Below are 15,706 nucleotides of genomic sequence, written 5' to 3'. Positions count from 1 at the left end.
GACTACCAGGAAAATAAAACGGGGTGGGGGGAATTATTCAGGAACATGCTACTTTATTCCCTGACCAAAAAAAAAAAAAGTTCTATAGAAGTTGATTGTCACTCCGAGTCACTGGACCGCAAACAACTAGGCGATGAAATATTCTACTCCTAGACACAGGCTTCTGAAACTATTTCCTTTCCTATCAAGTTTAAGAAGTTAACAGTCGTTTCTGTCATTACTTAGATTGCAAAAACAAAACAAAACTTCAGTGAGATTTAAGTAGCCTTTAAAGATGAAGAAAAGTTGGTAACTATTGGATGCACCCGAAGAAAACATAAAAAATAAATCTCCTGGGATGACATCAAGGATGTCTTGCAGCTTTAGAACTTCATAACTTGCTAAGTGGAAGCCTTGTCAGTTTAGAATCTGAGGGAGAATGGGCACTTCTGAACACTGTTTCATGTTAGTGTTGCCCATTACAGAATCTCTTTTATGTAGGGTGTGTGATTTCTGAGGAATACTTACTGAATGCTTGTCCCAAGCACAACTTACATAAATTTTGGCCCTATTTTTTTTTTTTTTTTTTTTTTTAAGAGATGGCTGCCCTCTTGTGGTGGAAATGAGTTTGAACGCTGGAAAGAAAGAAGTCCATGAATAAATAAATAGTCTCCAAACACTGATTAGGGATCGAAGTACAGGATGACTGTACCTACCCATTTTCCAGGGAAGAGCAATAGTCAGAAATGACAAATCTAAATAGAGACGAAGTATTTTTTTTTTTCCCTCTCTTCACTAATGGCTACCTTCCACCTGTGATTCAGAATGCTGGGTTATTTAATACTTTGGGAGAGTGTCTGTTTGCCTTGAAAATATCACTTGCTACTAACCATTGTCAATTCTACCTTCTTCAAAGGTTCGTTCAAAGTTTTTCAGTTCAGAGGGTGAAATTCATTCTTGCTGAATTTATCAGATTTGGTGCATCTGCCAGCAAATGTGGAAGCGGCAGAGGTGGGAGTGGGGAGTTGTTTAAGAAAGGACTAGTAGAAGTTGCAAATTCAAGTGCATCAGAGGGTACAGACAAGTTATGTAACAAAGCAAAGATGACCAGATAATGATTCCACATAAAGGAGGTTGTTGCTATTCCATTTCAGTCATTTCTTGCCAGTTTCTCAAGAGATAGTGGGAATTTGCATTTGATTGTGTGTGGATGAAATTAAGTGCTTACAGTCATACTTCAGCAACTTTTACTTTAGCACTTCAGCTCACATGATATTCCATTTTATTGCATTCTGTAGTTATTAGCATTCAGCATTGTTCTTTCTAGGCCAAACATTATCCATATTAACCTTAAAATAGTGATCCTCACATATTGTAAAGTTCACAGCAGGCATTACATGATCCGTCTACCTTATAATTGTCATTCCATGGAAACCTGTGGCAACTGCCCTGAGAAACCCTCTTTGCTTTTTAGCATACGTATCGCTTTGTTACAAGTGTGACACCTATAACCAGCCCTACTTACTTTACTTGGATGAAGTTTTTTTTACAGGAACTTGGAGCCAAGGCAAATCAAATGTTTTCCTTTTTGGTGTTTGATTAGACGTGGTAGAAAGGATGGGAGAAGTGAAGTGATTTATATCAGAAACTAGGCCAAGTTGGCCAAATCTGGATCATTGCTTTCAGCAAGTACCAACTACATCTTCTTAAAAATTAAGAAGAATGAATTTTGTGCATTGAGTAGACTGTCACACAGTTTAAGATGTACACCTTATGTCTGGAAGCTGTGTTGATCACAGTCCAAGATGTAGTTTGGTGACCTTGGTTCTAATTCCTTCTTCTGTCATGGATGACTGACTTTAAAATGGTCATCTCTTCTGTTAATTGGGGTAAATAAATATATGTTTGCTTGCTTCAGACTGACATGATGAAGGTCAAATGGATAACATGTGTGAACTTAGAGAGTTTCTGATTGCTACTCACTCTATGTATCTTCAAATGTATTCTTTGGCCTTCTGTTTGCAATATGGCCTGGTTTTAAGAGATAGGACTTTGGATGACTTTCTTCTCTTTCTCTTTCTCCTCCTTCTCCTTCTCTTTCTCTTCACCCAGCTTTTATTAGATTGCCAAACAGTGGATATTTCATCAGAAAGGTCACCACTTGGGTCAGTCAGTCTAAAGCAGAGGTCCCCAACAATTTTGGCACCAGGGACCAGTTTTGTGAAGGAAAATTTTTCTACAGACCAGGTTGAGGGGGATGGTTTCAGGATGAAACTGTTCCACGTCAGATCATCAGGCATTAGATTCTCATAAAGAGCATGCAACCTAGATCCCTCACGTGCGCGGTTCACAATAGGGTTTGAGCTCCTATGAGAATCTAATGCCGCTGCTGATCTGACAGGAGGCGGGGCTCAGGCAGTAATGCTCCCTCGCCTGACCCTGGGGGTTTCTAACAGGCCATGGACCAGTACCATTCATGGCGTGGGGGTTGGGGACCTCTGATCTAAGGCAGTAACAAATTCTCATAGCCTCAGCTCCCTCGTGAATACTCTGTAGAGACTAACAGTTGACTTCTCATGGAGGTTGTGAAGAATAAATGAGAAGATATGTGTAAAGACAACAAAAAGTTGCAAATTTGTATCACTATATACATACAAATTAAGGCCATTGGTTCTGGGTCTTGAAAGATGAGTTTGTCTTATGTGATTTTCTTTTGCCCTTGGTAGATTTCAAAAATATGGGTTGAATGAACATATGCTCCTGGAAAATAATTATAGTCTTCAAAATAAGACTCCCATGAGAAGCCTGTTGGCTTTTTAGCATGAGTACCACTTTGTTACTAGTGCAACACCCAACACCAGTTCTGATTGCTTTACTTCCATGAAGTTTTTTCATGGGAACTGGGAGTCACAGCAAAAGAGCAGCATTTAGTCATTCAAACGTTTACCTATTTTGCATTTGATTAGACATAATAGGAAGGATGAATGGAGTGGGGTAATTTATATGCAAAGCCAAAGCCAGGCCAAATTGGCCAAGTACGATTGTTTTAAATATCCACTACATACTATTTAATTATCGTATACCAATACATTTGCATACCATGTCAATGATATTAAAATGTTTTGACTTTCTGTTAATTAGACTGTGAAGAGTCAACTATAGTATTTCCTTTTACATACCCAGTCTACAAATATTTATTGAGCAGCTACAAAGTCCATGGCACTATGTTATTAGGTTCCAGTTAATACAAAGATACATAATCTCTGCACATAATTTATTTAGAATTCAATGGAAGAAATGCAACATGTTTACAAGTAAATAAATATAAAATACATGGCATATGAGATAAGAACTTTAAGAGAGTTGAGAAGCAAGTTTCTCTACAGGTTTAATGAAGAGCAACTCACTTCTGAAATGTGGAACAAAAACCTTGCTTAGTGAATGTCACTACCCTTCTTTTACAAGTGAAGAAACTGTGCTTAGAATGGCCATTTTTCCAAAGTCACATGGCTAGCAAATGGCATAGCTTACACTAGACTCATGTTTTGGGAGTTTTGGGCTTTTCCCCCCCACGATGCTTATGATCTCTCAATTCTATACAGTGGTAACAACTCAAAGCCAAGACGTCATGTGAAAAAAATGTAGGATGTTGTTTTGAGGAATACAAAGAGGTGGTTCAAGTTTGGAGGTGGGGTTGGATAGGGATAAGGCTATACTAGAAATTTTTAAGACTATTCTTTAGACTGAGCCCCAGTAGGGAAATGATGACATATTCTAAAGGGGCAGTTGACAAGAGCTGAACAAAGGAACATTATACAAAACCATGGGCAGAATTGAGAGAAAGTGGCAAGGGATCATGAAGTATCGTGGCCCTACATTGGGTAGCCAAACCAGGAACACAGAAGGGCCAGTTGCTAGAGCCCAGAGAAAGCCACAGCTGAAGGCAAGCCATTGACAGAAGCCGGGGAACTGGCAGGGCAAATAAATATGTCAACCTTTCTTTTCTTTTACTCTCTGAACATCTGTGGACAACTCTCATTGGCCTAATTTGACCAGAAGAGCAAGTGTATTAGTTACCTATTGCTGTGCAATAAATGACCATACACTTTGTGGCTTGATGCCCGTTTTATTATCTTGGAGTTTTTGTGGGTCAGGAATGCAGAAAGAACTTAGTTCTCTTCTCAGGGTCTTGTAAGGCTGTATTCAGTTTTGACAGGGGCTGCAGTTTCATATAAGCCTCAGGGTTCTCTTCCATGCTCCGGTGGTTGTTGGTAGAATTCACTTCCTTGCAGCTGTGGAACTCATTCTTGGTTGCTTTTTTCATCAAAGCCAGCAGGAGACTGTCTTTCTGACTACTAGACCCTGTTTTAAAAGAATCACATAATTATATTAAGCCTACCCAGGATAACCTGTCTTTTGATTAACTCAAAGTCAACTGATTAGGAATCTTAATTACATCTGCAAAAATCCCTTCACTGTTACCTTATAACATAACCCAATAAGAGGTGTAACATCTCATAATAGTCATAGATACTTCTCATACTCAAGAGGAGGGGAGTATTCAGAGCTTGCACACCAAATATTCAGACTCTCTGTCTCTGCAGCCTATAGAGGTCGGCCTCTCAGCCACGGAGGAAGGAAAAGAGTAGATCTGCTCATGTTGTGGATCTCCAGGTAGAAAAAGAATATCCAACCTAGAAAGATTTGAAAAGTGATGGACTACAGGATCTTAGGACTCTTGCCTCCTACTCCAAAGTGAAATGTTTTTACAGAGGAATGGCAGGTTGGAGATGCAAGTTACAAAAACAAATCTCATATTTGGTAGAGCATAATAGCGCAGTATAGAAAGTATAGTGAGAGACTGTAGGTAATAGAACCAGTTCCTAGCTTTTGTAACTATGCACAGAAGTGGTATCAGGGATCATTGGAGCCCAGGTGAAAAAAATCAAAAACAAAAACTAGTGGGACCCTTAACATGGGGGACTATGAGCAAAAGCCTGATGAGAGACTCGGGGATGATTCTTTCTAGAAGTACCTAGAAAATTCTGGTTAAATATCCTCATGGAGTTCTTCTGGAGTGATAATTAGGCACTGGCCTGGAGTTCACGGGGAGGATTAGGGAATTGAGTTGTAGATTTCTGAGCTAAGCCTTAACCATTTGAGGAGGAAAAAAATGCCAAGGAAGTGCATAGAAGATGTCACAGAAAAAGTGTTCAGAAAAATAAAAAGCAGACAATGGTGATTTGTCTTAGAATTCATAAGAGAGGAGTTTTCAGAAGAAGAAGCCGGTCTGCAGTCTTAAATAATGGTGAGGAGTGTGGAACAAATAGATGAAGAGTTTGCAGATCCTTGGTGAGGTTTTTAGATTGTAGATATAGAAGAATAATGAAGTGGAGGGAGGCTAGTGGGGTTGATGTGGGAGTAGAAGGAAAGAAAGCTGAGTTAGAGTGGGGTGTAGCTTTGGAGGATATGTGATTTGGCTATTTAAAAAAATGCAAATAATGAGGAAGCTAGGGTCAAAAGAGAGACTTTAAAAAATTGAATGCAAACATGACCGACACTTGTAGGAACGGGGTGACTTAGAAGAACTCAACTTTTCACCTGAACAATAAATTTGATCAACTCCTCACTATATGGCCCTTTGGGCTCATCTGGCAAATGTTCTCAATTTCTTCAATATGATAGCCAGGAGTTTTCACCCTCAAATGGATCTTTGAAATCAGCCCTTGTGGTAGAAGCCCAGTTATTGCCTAGAAGATGTTTGCTCAAATGTGGAAATGCCTGAGACTTCTCCTCTTTATTAACTTATTCTCAAGATAACCTTCTTCCCAGCAAATCACCTGAGTCTCCCAACCTTTCTGTTTCCTGGTTTCTTGCCCTCCATCCTGGGACAGAGCTAGCTATGCAGAGGTGATTCTTTGCCAATGAGACCTAAGGTCTTATCTGTAACAATTTGCTAGGAGGTTCCTCTTCATCTGAACTTAACAGTGATCTGTTGGAAGCTCATCACTTCCAACCCGGAACACAGCTTCTTCAGAGTTCACTCTGAAAGAGGACAGGAGTAGAAACCTAAGCACTGCAAAGACAAAGAATTTCTATGGAGATGACAGATTGGAAAATTCTTTTCTCTTCCAATCCAGGACACCAATTATTGTATATGTGTAGGACTTTGAATGGAAAGCTAATAGAAAATAACATGAATGGGCAAGTGCATTTCTAGTGACGTAAAAATAGGAAAATAAGATCTTGTTTCTGTCTGAGCTGATCTTCAGGAAACCCCCCAATGTTGCTCCTCCATATCCAGGTATCTTCATCTCATTTATCTCCCAAGGGAAACTTCTAATACAGCAAAATCAGGCTCTTCTGTCTCCAGCATGTGATGTTCATATTCACCCTGGTGACTTCCACTCATGTCCTTTATTACCCTTGGGGCCACTGCCATTTTCCATAGTGGTCCCAATCCTATTGTTTCTTTCCATTTTGCTTTGTGAAGGAAGCGACCCAATAATCTGTCATACAAACAGATAGGTTTTTTTGAGAGTGAAATGTGAAGATATGAATACACTGGAATAATAGGGGTCAACAAGAACTGTCCCAGGCACACAGGACCTGTGGTCACTCCATAAAGCCCTCCCTGACATTGCCAGATCTCAGCTCTTTCTCTTCTCTGAAATCCCATTCCATACTTCATCTACGCAACTTTTAACACTATTTCTTGTCTACCTCAGAGTGGTCTTGAGCTTCCTTTCCCTGGCCACATTTATTTGTAATTGTCTTAATTCCTTAAACTTTCTTTGTATGAATTGGTAGTACCTATCAGAGTGATAAATCTCAGTAAACTTTTATAAATGCTTTTAAGTTTGATTTAACTTACTGGGTACATTGAAATATTTTATCTTTTTTATTTTCAAAAACATTATTCAAATAAATAATTAAGAGTTACTAGGGGGCTAAGTACATATAAAATAGTTAGGTCCTTTCCTTGATTGTAAGCTGCTTGAGGTCAGAAATGTTTATTTAAAAAGTAAAAATAATTGTTGGTTTAATTCAAAGTGCCCTCAAGTTTTTAAAAGATTTTAAGTGCCGGATTCAGAAAAGATCTGATTGTATCACAGAAAAAAATAACCAGTTGACAAATGAAACTTTGGTTATTGACACAACTGTTGGAGTTACTTCTTCTTTATGAGTGATTTCTCCAGACATATATTTATCTCCAATAAGTAAGTAATACATTCAAGAGCAGAGGAGGTGATGCAAGTCATAAAAGAAAGTAAAAAGAAGGCATTATCAGTAGGTAGAAAGTATCTCCAAATAGTTCATTAAATAGTTGAAGTTATCTAGAGAACTTCAACAAAATGAACAAAGAGTTTATATATTGGCTTTGCTTGAGAATTTCTGTATGGTCATTGCTTCTTTACAAGACAAAATCTTCCAGGAGAATATTTTATATCTATTTGTAAGTTCTAATTAATATATTTTAATTTAAAAGAATAATATATTTGTAAGTTCTAATTAATACCTAGGCATTCATCATCTACTGATTTGCATATTTCTACACCTTTCACAGCTTGTTGGGCCACAACAAAGCCTAGCAGCCTGGCATAGTTATCTCTGAGCTGTTAGTCATGTGCGTCTCTCCATAGGGCGCAATTGTAAATTGTAAATTATTTTCATCTTGGTTACCTGTTAATTCAGGTGAGATAATCTGGCAAAGGCAAAAAGGGTTTGAGGGTAATGACTTTAGAATTATGATTACAACATACTCAAATTGGACAATAGCAACCCAAGAGAATCAATTTGACAGTGTTTTTTAGTGGATATTCTCACCTGGACATATTTCACTAATTGTCTTAATGGGAAACAAAAGGTTCTGCTCCTTTCCCTAATTAATATTGACCTGAGCAAATAGTCTGAGGTATATGTGAGCTGAGAGATTATGAGAAATATCATATTTTATCCTCTTATATTTACAATAACCACTCAATAGCACCGAAGACCAGATGTAGCTGCCATGTCAAGGTCTACCACAGCACCCTCAGCCCTGACCACCCCAGAGCATACCTGATTGCCAACTAAGGGCTTTTCCCACTTGGTGCAGCTTATTCTGCCCACGTGCTGCTGGCCGGATGCCCTAGGGAATTAATATCTCCTAGGGGCTACCCTCAATCAGTGACCAATGGGAGTTAGCATATAAATACCCATTTGCCTCTAGGAGGGGTAATTCTGAGGTGCATGATCCGAACTGACTCTATTTTAGTCAGCCACAGTGATAACTGGCTTAAGAATGCATCCTTCATAGGCTGCCTTCCCTTCCCTATCTCACCTTCCCATTCCCCTAATTGTGTTTTCTTCACCTCCCTCTAACTTACTTGTACTTGAACTCTTGTCATCCAGTAAGCTTCTGGAGGAGCCCAAAATGAATACCGGAGTTTCTGTTGAACTGAGATTGTGCCTATCAAAATGGCTTTGAATTTAAATTGAATGGCACTTTGCCACAAATGAAATAAAACTGTTGGCTTTGGAGACCTATTTCCTGCTGCACTTGCTTCATTTACTCATTCAATGACTTTTACTTTTCCAAGCACTGCTAAGTTTCTGGAGCTACAAAGATGAATAGGGTGATGTATACAAATCAACCAAACAGAAGTTTATACAAGGTACAGAAATTGAACCAAGAATAGAGTTACCACCTGCAGCCGAAGGTCAGAAAAGGTTTCCTGGGAGGACATAGCACTTGAGTTGGATCATGAAAACTGAGCAGGTGTTGGGCAGATAGACAAGGTGGGGGAGGGAATTCCAGGCAGGAGGAACAGCAGGGGTAAAGGCAGAAAGGCATGAAACATCAAGATGCATTAAAGAAATGATCAGCAGCTTAGTATGACTGCACAGAAGAGGAGAAAGGGGTGCCAATATTTTGCTGGGCAAAGGAATTTGGACTTTTCCCCCTAGGCTTTACTTTGCTTTTGAGAAAAATCCCTTTGGTAGAAGTGGGCATGATGGCTTGGAATACAGCCAGATTACAGGCAGAAGGATAAATTAAAAGGCTGTTATAATTGTTTAAGCAAGAGATAGAGAGTCCTTGCACTCAGCAGAAGCGTGGGGTGAAGGAGAACGCTGTAAGAGATTGAAATGGTAAGATGTGGTGGAACACAAGGAGTGAAAAATGAGTTGAAATGATAGCATAGAAAATACAGAAGCAGGAATATGCTCTACTTATAAATGCAAAGAGATTGAGAAAATTCTTGGAAAAAAAAAAAACGAACTCATTTAGGTTCCAGAATCCAAATTGTCAATTCCCACAATTGTCAATTACTATTATATCCTGAAAATTAGTCTCTTAAGATCACTCATGTCAGTAGGTGTATATCAAATAGGTAAGCTGTCTTTTTACAAAGTGAGACTAATCATTTTTAGGTTATTAGGGAGCCATTTTTTTGGTTTAAACAATTCATTATTAAAACACCAATTTGCATGTATACAGTGGCTAACAGATGGGCAGTATTTGGTCTGATCCAGAGTAGAGAATAAGTTATAAGATCATTAGGGAAAACAGCTATAATTTCATTAAATGCCTTAAAAATTAATGTTAGCAATAGATCTGCTTTTCTTGCAGTTGACTTTTGCTGACTTGGTATTGATTCAGCAGCTTACTGTTTCAATGTCTTATTACACAAGTAAACTACTAAGTAGGCAGAAAAGATGGAGCTCCAGGGAAGTTAGTTACTTTAATATAGTGAGGAATGAATGCTGATGAAAAATACATGAAAACTTAAAGCTTAAAACTTAAAGGTGAAAACTTAAAACTTAAAGGTGAAATGCAAATTAAATTTTATGTTTTACTTATATGTACCTTATACACAATTATAATAAAATATCCCTGAATACAATTTAATTTATTTTTCAAAATTTTAAGTTTGGTTAGCTTCCTATAATGAAAACCTCAGAAACATGTTTATGGCCAAGTATTATCTTGAACCAGCTGTTATTCAGGAAAAATATAGAAATTGTATTATATTTGTTTTACCATTTGAGACATTATGGAGTGGTTGTTGTAAAGAAGGAAGGAATGAAGAAATCAAGGAAGGAAGGAAGAAGAGAGGGAGGGAAGGAGGGAGTGAGGGAGGAAGAGGAAAAGAGAAATCAAGTCTACTTGTTACTTGTTCATTTCTCATGAAAGCGTTATAGGGAGAAAAGATCTCTAATTATTTGAGTGTTCTTATCTAGTTCAGAGCAAATTTGGATTTACCTCACTTTAGTTAGAGAGCTAATACAGTGTCCCAAAGTGCCAAACATAGAATCAGACAGAACTAGAACTATTTGGCTATTTTAAGTACTGATGTATTTGCCAAAATTTTACCTCGGTCATATATTTTAAGTGATTTTCATTATGGAGCTACCAGGAGATGTCTGAATTACATTCCCACATGTCCTCTTTCATTTTCAGCAGCAAACAAAAGACGCACTTTTAAATTTTAGATCAATTGACTCTTGTTTAATGCCCTACATCAGTGTAGGACTTACACTGCTATAAAGAACTACCTGAGACTGGGTAATTTATAAAGGAGGTTGAATTGACTCACAGTTCTGCATGGCTGGGGAGGCCTCAGGAAACTTACAGTCATGATGGAAGGCAAAGGAGAAGCAAGCACATTCTTCACAAGGCAGCAGGAGGGGTTGTGGGGGGAAGCACCACACATTGTCAAAGAACCAGGTATCGCGAGAACTCACTCACTCACAAGAACAGTGTGGGAGAAACTGTCCCCACGATCCAATCACCTCCCACCAACTCTCCCCCTCAATATGTGGGGTTTACTATTTGGGTCAGGACACAGAGTCAAACCATATCAATCAGTAATTAAAAATCAAAATTGGGCAATTCCCACGTTTTGCTGATTTGGCTTCTAGCTTCAGTTAAGCCACAAAAGGAACTTAATGTGAACAGCTTTTCTGTTCACATAGAAAGTGATTGTCTTTCTATCACTTTTTGAAATAACCTAAGTGAGGTGGATTAACCATAAAATGAATGACTAATTAATTCTACATTGAGTGTGCTTTAATGAACACTTTCAGAATTGTATTCTGAGTTACTTTTCTTCCCGTGCTCCACACTGTTTTCTGAGCACTATGGTCTCTCCACCAAGTTTACCTAATAGGAAAGCCTCCAGGCATATCTGGGATTTTTCTTGTTTTTAAAAATATTTATTTATATTTTATATATGTAGTATTTAATTGACAAAGTTTAAATATATTTAAGGTGTACACCATGATGACCTGATACACATATACATTGTATAGTGATTACCACTATCATATTAACTCACCCATCGCCACTCCTGCTGTACATGAGATCCCCAGAACCTGTTCCTCTTATGTTTGAAAGTTTGTACCCTTTGACCAACATCTCCCCATTACCTTCTTCATCCCCTCAAAACCATCATTCTACTCTCTGCTTTTATGAGTTTAATTTTTTTGGGTTCCACATATTAGTGAGATCATATACTATATGTCTTTATGTGTCTAGCTTATTTCACTTAGCAGAACATCCTCCAGTTTCATCTATGTTGTCACAAATGACATGATCTTCTTCTTTTTAAAGGCTAAGTAATATTTCATTGTTTATATGTACCATAATTTCTTTACCCACTTTTCCCTGGATGGGTGTTTAGTTCATTTCCATATCTTGGCTGTTGTGAATAATGCTGCAAGAAATTTAACTAAGGAGGTGAAAGATATGTACACTTTAAACTATAAAACATTGATGAAATAAATTGAAGATGACATTAAATGTAAAGCTATCCTGTGTTTATGGATTGGAAGAATTAATGTTGTTAAAAAGTTTATACTATCTAAAGCCATGTACATATTCAATGTAATCTATCAAAATTCCAATGTCATTTTTCAAAGAAATAGAAAAAAAATCTTGACATTCGTATGGAACAACAAAAGACCTGGATAGCCAAAGCAATTTTGAGAAAAAAGAACACAGCTGGAAGCAGCACATTCTCTTCAAACTATATTGCAAAGCGATGGTTATCAAAACAATATGGTACTGACATAAAAACAGACACATAGACCAATGGAACAGAATAAACAGCACAGAAATAAATCCCCACACATATAGTTGACTGATCCTTGACAAAGGCACCAAGAATAAACAATGGGAAAAGGAAATTATCTTCAATAAATGGTGTTGAGAAACCAAACATACACATACTAAAGAATAAAATTGGATCCTTTTCTTATACCATATACCATAAGATTAGGACTTAAATGTAAGGTCTGAAACCATGAAACTCCTAGAGGAAAACACAGGGGGAAAGCTCATTGACATTGGTCTTGGCAATAATTTTTTTGATATGACACTGGAAGCATAGGCAACTAAAGCAAAAATAAACAAGTAGGACTACATCAAACCACTAAGTTTCTGCTCAGAAAAAAAAAAAAAGGATCAACAAAATGGAAAGGCTACCTATATAATGGGAGAAAATACTTGCTGACATTTCTGTTTTTAATCAACTTGAAAGGCCTTCCTTTGGAAGAAGCAGGTTCAGAGCTGGAGAAGGAGTCCTAGGAGCAGAAGGCCACTGTCTTAACTATGTGGGCCAGGCTGCCATCAGGGAAAGAGGAGAATGCAGCTGGACCCCACCCCCAAGATAAATGGCAAATGCTAGTCTTCTTTCGCCCCCAAGACATGTCTCACATAATAAACCAGATATGTTGCTCCCAGTTTACAAAAAAGCTGAATATTTTAGGGAATTCTCTCTCATTTTAACATGAGAAGTTTAGAAACTATTAAAAATTAAACAATAATGACATCATATTTTATTTTAAATAATATTTTAAAGTATCTTTTTTTAAGACAGGGTCTCACTTGGTTGCCCAGGCTGGAGTGCAGTGTCATGGTCATAGCTCACTGCAGCCTCAAACTCCTGGACTCAAACAATCCTCCTGCTTCAGCTTCCCAAAATGCTGGGATTACAGGTGTGAGTAACTATAGTTAGCCAAAGTATTTTTCATAGAGAAAAGTAAAGAAAGAAAAATATAATGACCCATAGTTCTCTTACCCAGATGACCTCTGTTAACTTAAAAAATGATATACACATGTTAAAAATTTTAAAAAGTGCCAAAATATATAAAATTAAAATAAAATAATAAATACTAATAAAAGACTTTTTTTCTAAAGGTAAACAGGGCTAACATGCATATTTAAACACGAGAATCAAGGCACTTGCACAGATGTACACATGTGTGTATATTTGTGTATAAACCTTTGCAAAAATGTCTGACATCACAGTCACTAATATCCACATCTTCCTAGGTTTTTGATTTTTTTAAAAATAAATATATCTCGGCCAGGTGCAGTGGCTCATGCCTGTAATCCCAGCACTTTGGGAGGCTGAGGCGAGTAGATCATGAGGTCAAGAGAATGAGACCATCCTGGCCAACATGGTGAAACCCCATCTCTACTAAAACACAAAAACTTAGCTGGTCATGGTGGCACACGCCTGTAATCTCAGCTACTCGGGAGGCTGAGGCAGGGGAATCGCTTGAACCCTGGAGGCGGAGGTCGCAGCAAGCTGAAATTGTGCCACTGCACTCCAGCCTGGTGACAGAGCAAGGCTCCGTCTCAAATCAATCAATCAATCAATCAATCAATCAATCTTGGAGATCTATTCATACATATCCACTTCATTGTTTCTAAGGGCAGGATTATTGCCATAATTTAATTTCTCCTCCTGATGGACATTTAGCTATTTCCAGTTTTTTTTTCTTTCTGCTCTTATAAGAATGTTTTAATTAATACATTTATAAACAATTTTACTAATATATGCAGAGGGGACATTTTTAACAAAAGATTTTCTGGTCAGAAAATGTGCATTAAAAAAATTTAAGATTGTACATGAATTGCATTTCACAAAAGTATGTACTGATTTACTCTATCCTCAATGGAATTCATTTCAGCTCTGGGCGCCATCAAATGTTAGTAAAATGATAAGGTAACAATTCTGCCTTATTTCAACTTGCATTTCTTTTTATTATGAATGAGACTGAAAATCTTACCTTCTACTTACTAGCCATTGTATTTCAGTTTGCTTTTACCAGATTCGTTGCCCATTTTTCTGGCTTGTTTGCCTTTTCCTCATTGACTTAAAAAGCAAGCAAACAAAAAGAATTACATTACCATTATCACATCTACTTTTTAAAATTATTTTTACAGGAATTTTATCTATTAAAGAAATGTGTCCTGTCTCAGAAATGTGTTATAAATATTTTTCCGTCTATTGACTGTCTTATGATCTTATTATATATTTTTTGTACAAAAAATTTAAATGTTGATGTAATTAAATGTACTCATCTCTAGCTTTGTGATTTCTGTGCTTTCTGCCTTAAATTAAAATGTATTTTCGTTCTCCAAGATTATACATTTACCAACGCTTTCTCACACTATTTTAATGGATTAATCATTTATTTTTAAATCTGTGACTCATCTGAAATTTATTTTTGTTTGCCAATTTCCCATCACATTTATTGAATTATCTATTATTACTAGTTGGAAATGACATTTGTCATATATTATCCCACTTATGTTTGAGAGTCTTTCATTTACCTGTCCATCCATTTCTTTTTATCTTATCTAGTTGCATTAGCTAGTCTCTTTCTACTAGAGGATAAAGTGTGAGGGAGCAGGGATCTTGCATGCCTTGTTTGTACACAAAGTCCTTCCTTACTTACCATGTCAATAGGTTCTTGGAAACTGCAATCGTAAGTGAAGAGAGGTATAAGAAAAACATTTTTTTCTCATAAAATTATAATAAAATGACTTTGAAAGGAACCATGTTATCAGAGAACCTGCCGTACCTCATTTGGCTCAAAGTCACTGTTTCTAAGAACCTACCAATGATATAAAATGAAGAATTACCATAGTTACATCCATACCACTTAAAACAGTGCCTGGCACATAGTGGTCTTCAAAAACACTAGATGAACACATGAATAAGAGGAAGCTCTATTTCATGATTCGTCTACTTTAGATATAATCTATTCATTCATTCTCCATACTAAAGTGAAGAAATCAGTACACTGACACATCTTCCCATCTCTGCCCCCTTACTTCCTGATATCCTGTTGCTCTATTATTATTTTTGCATTTTTGTTGCCCAGGATGGTCTCAAACTCCTGAGCTCAAGCATCCCCTACATCAGCCTCCCAAACTGTGCCTGGCCCCACATTGATTTAATTTTAATTCTGTATGTAAATAGGTTTAGCGCACACATTTGTAGTCTTATCAGGGCTTCCCTTGTTAAGGCAGATTTTATTATGAAGAGCTTATGGACTTCATGAAATTCATTTTTTTCTTATTTAATGAATTAACTAGCAGTTACATAATGCTTTCTATATGCCACACACTAAGTGATTTAAAATATTAAGCAATTTAATCATAAAAGCTATAATTTTTGAATGTTTGCATATAATTCAGTTGGCATCAAATAAGTGTGCCCTCTTGACTTAGTTTAGAATTTTTACATGAACCCTTACCTTACCTACCCACCTCCATCTCAAATAACTTGAGGATATTGCTATATTACCACTAGTAATAGATGTTACTGTAGCTAAGTCTATGGCCAGCTTGATTTTTATCCTTATACTCAATTTTCTTTTTCTACTTGTATTCCTAAGAAAATTCTCATGATCTTTGAAGTTGCAATTTTTGTAAGACATATCTGTG

The 15,706-nt window shown here is 37.1% G+C and overlaps 1 long non-coding RNA gene across 1 annotated transcript in view; it reads right to left on the bottom strand.

The window, feature by feature from the left end:
• Positions 1 to 3,524: 3,524 nt before the first annotated feature.
• Positions 3,525 to 15,706, bottom strand: part of LOC139358829 (uncharacterized) — a 43,657-nt gene continuing 31,475 nt past the window's right edge. Inside the window, exons 2-3 of the long non-coding RNA XR_011614340.1 lie at positions 14,041 to 14,126; positions 3,525 to 4,341 (exon numbers count right to left, since the gene is read on the bottom strand). This is a non-coding gene — a long non-coding RNA (uncharacterized lncRNA). The remainder of the gene's footprint in view (positions 4,342 to 14,040; positions 14,127 to 15,706) is intronic.

Source organism: Macaca nemestrina, chromosome 15 (genome assembly GCF_043159975.1).
Source record: "Macaca nemestrina isolate mMacNem1 chromosome 15, mMacNem.hap1, whole genome shotgun sequence".
Lineage (NCBI taxonomy): Eukaryota > Metazoa > Chordata > Mammalia > Primates > Cercopithecidae > Macaca > Macaca nemestrina.
Note: the sequence above shows the minus strand (reverse complement) of the source record. Positions and strands in the feature narration are given on the sequence as shown.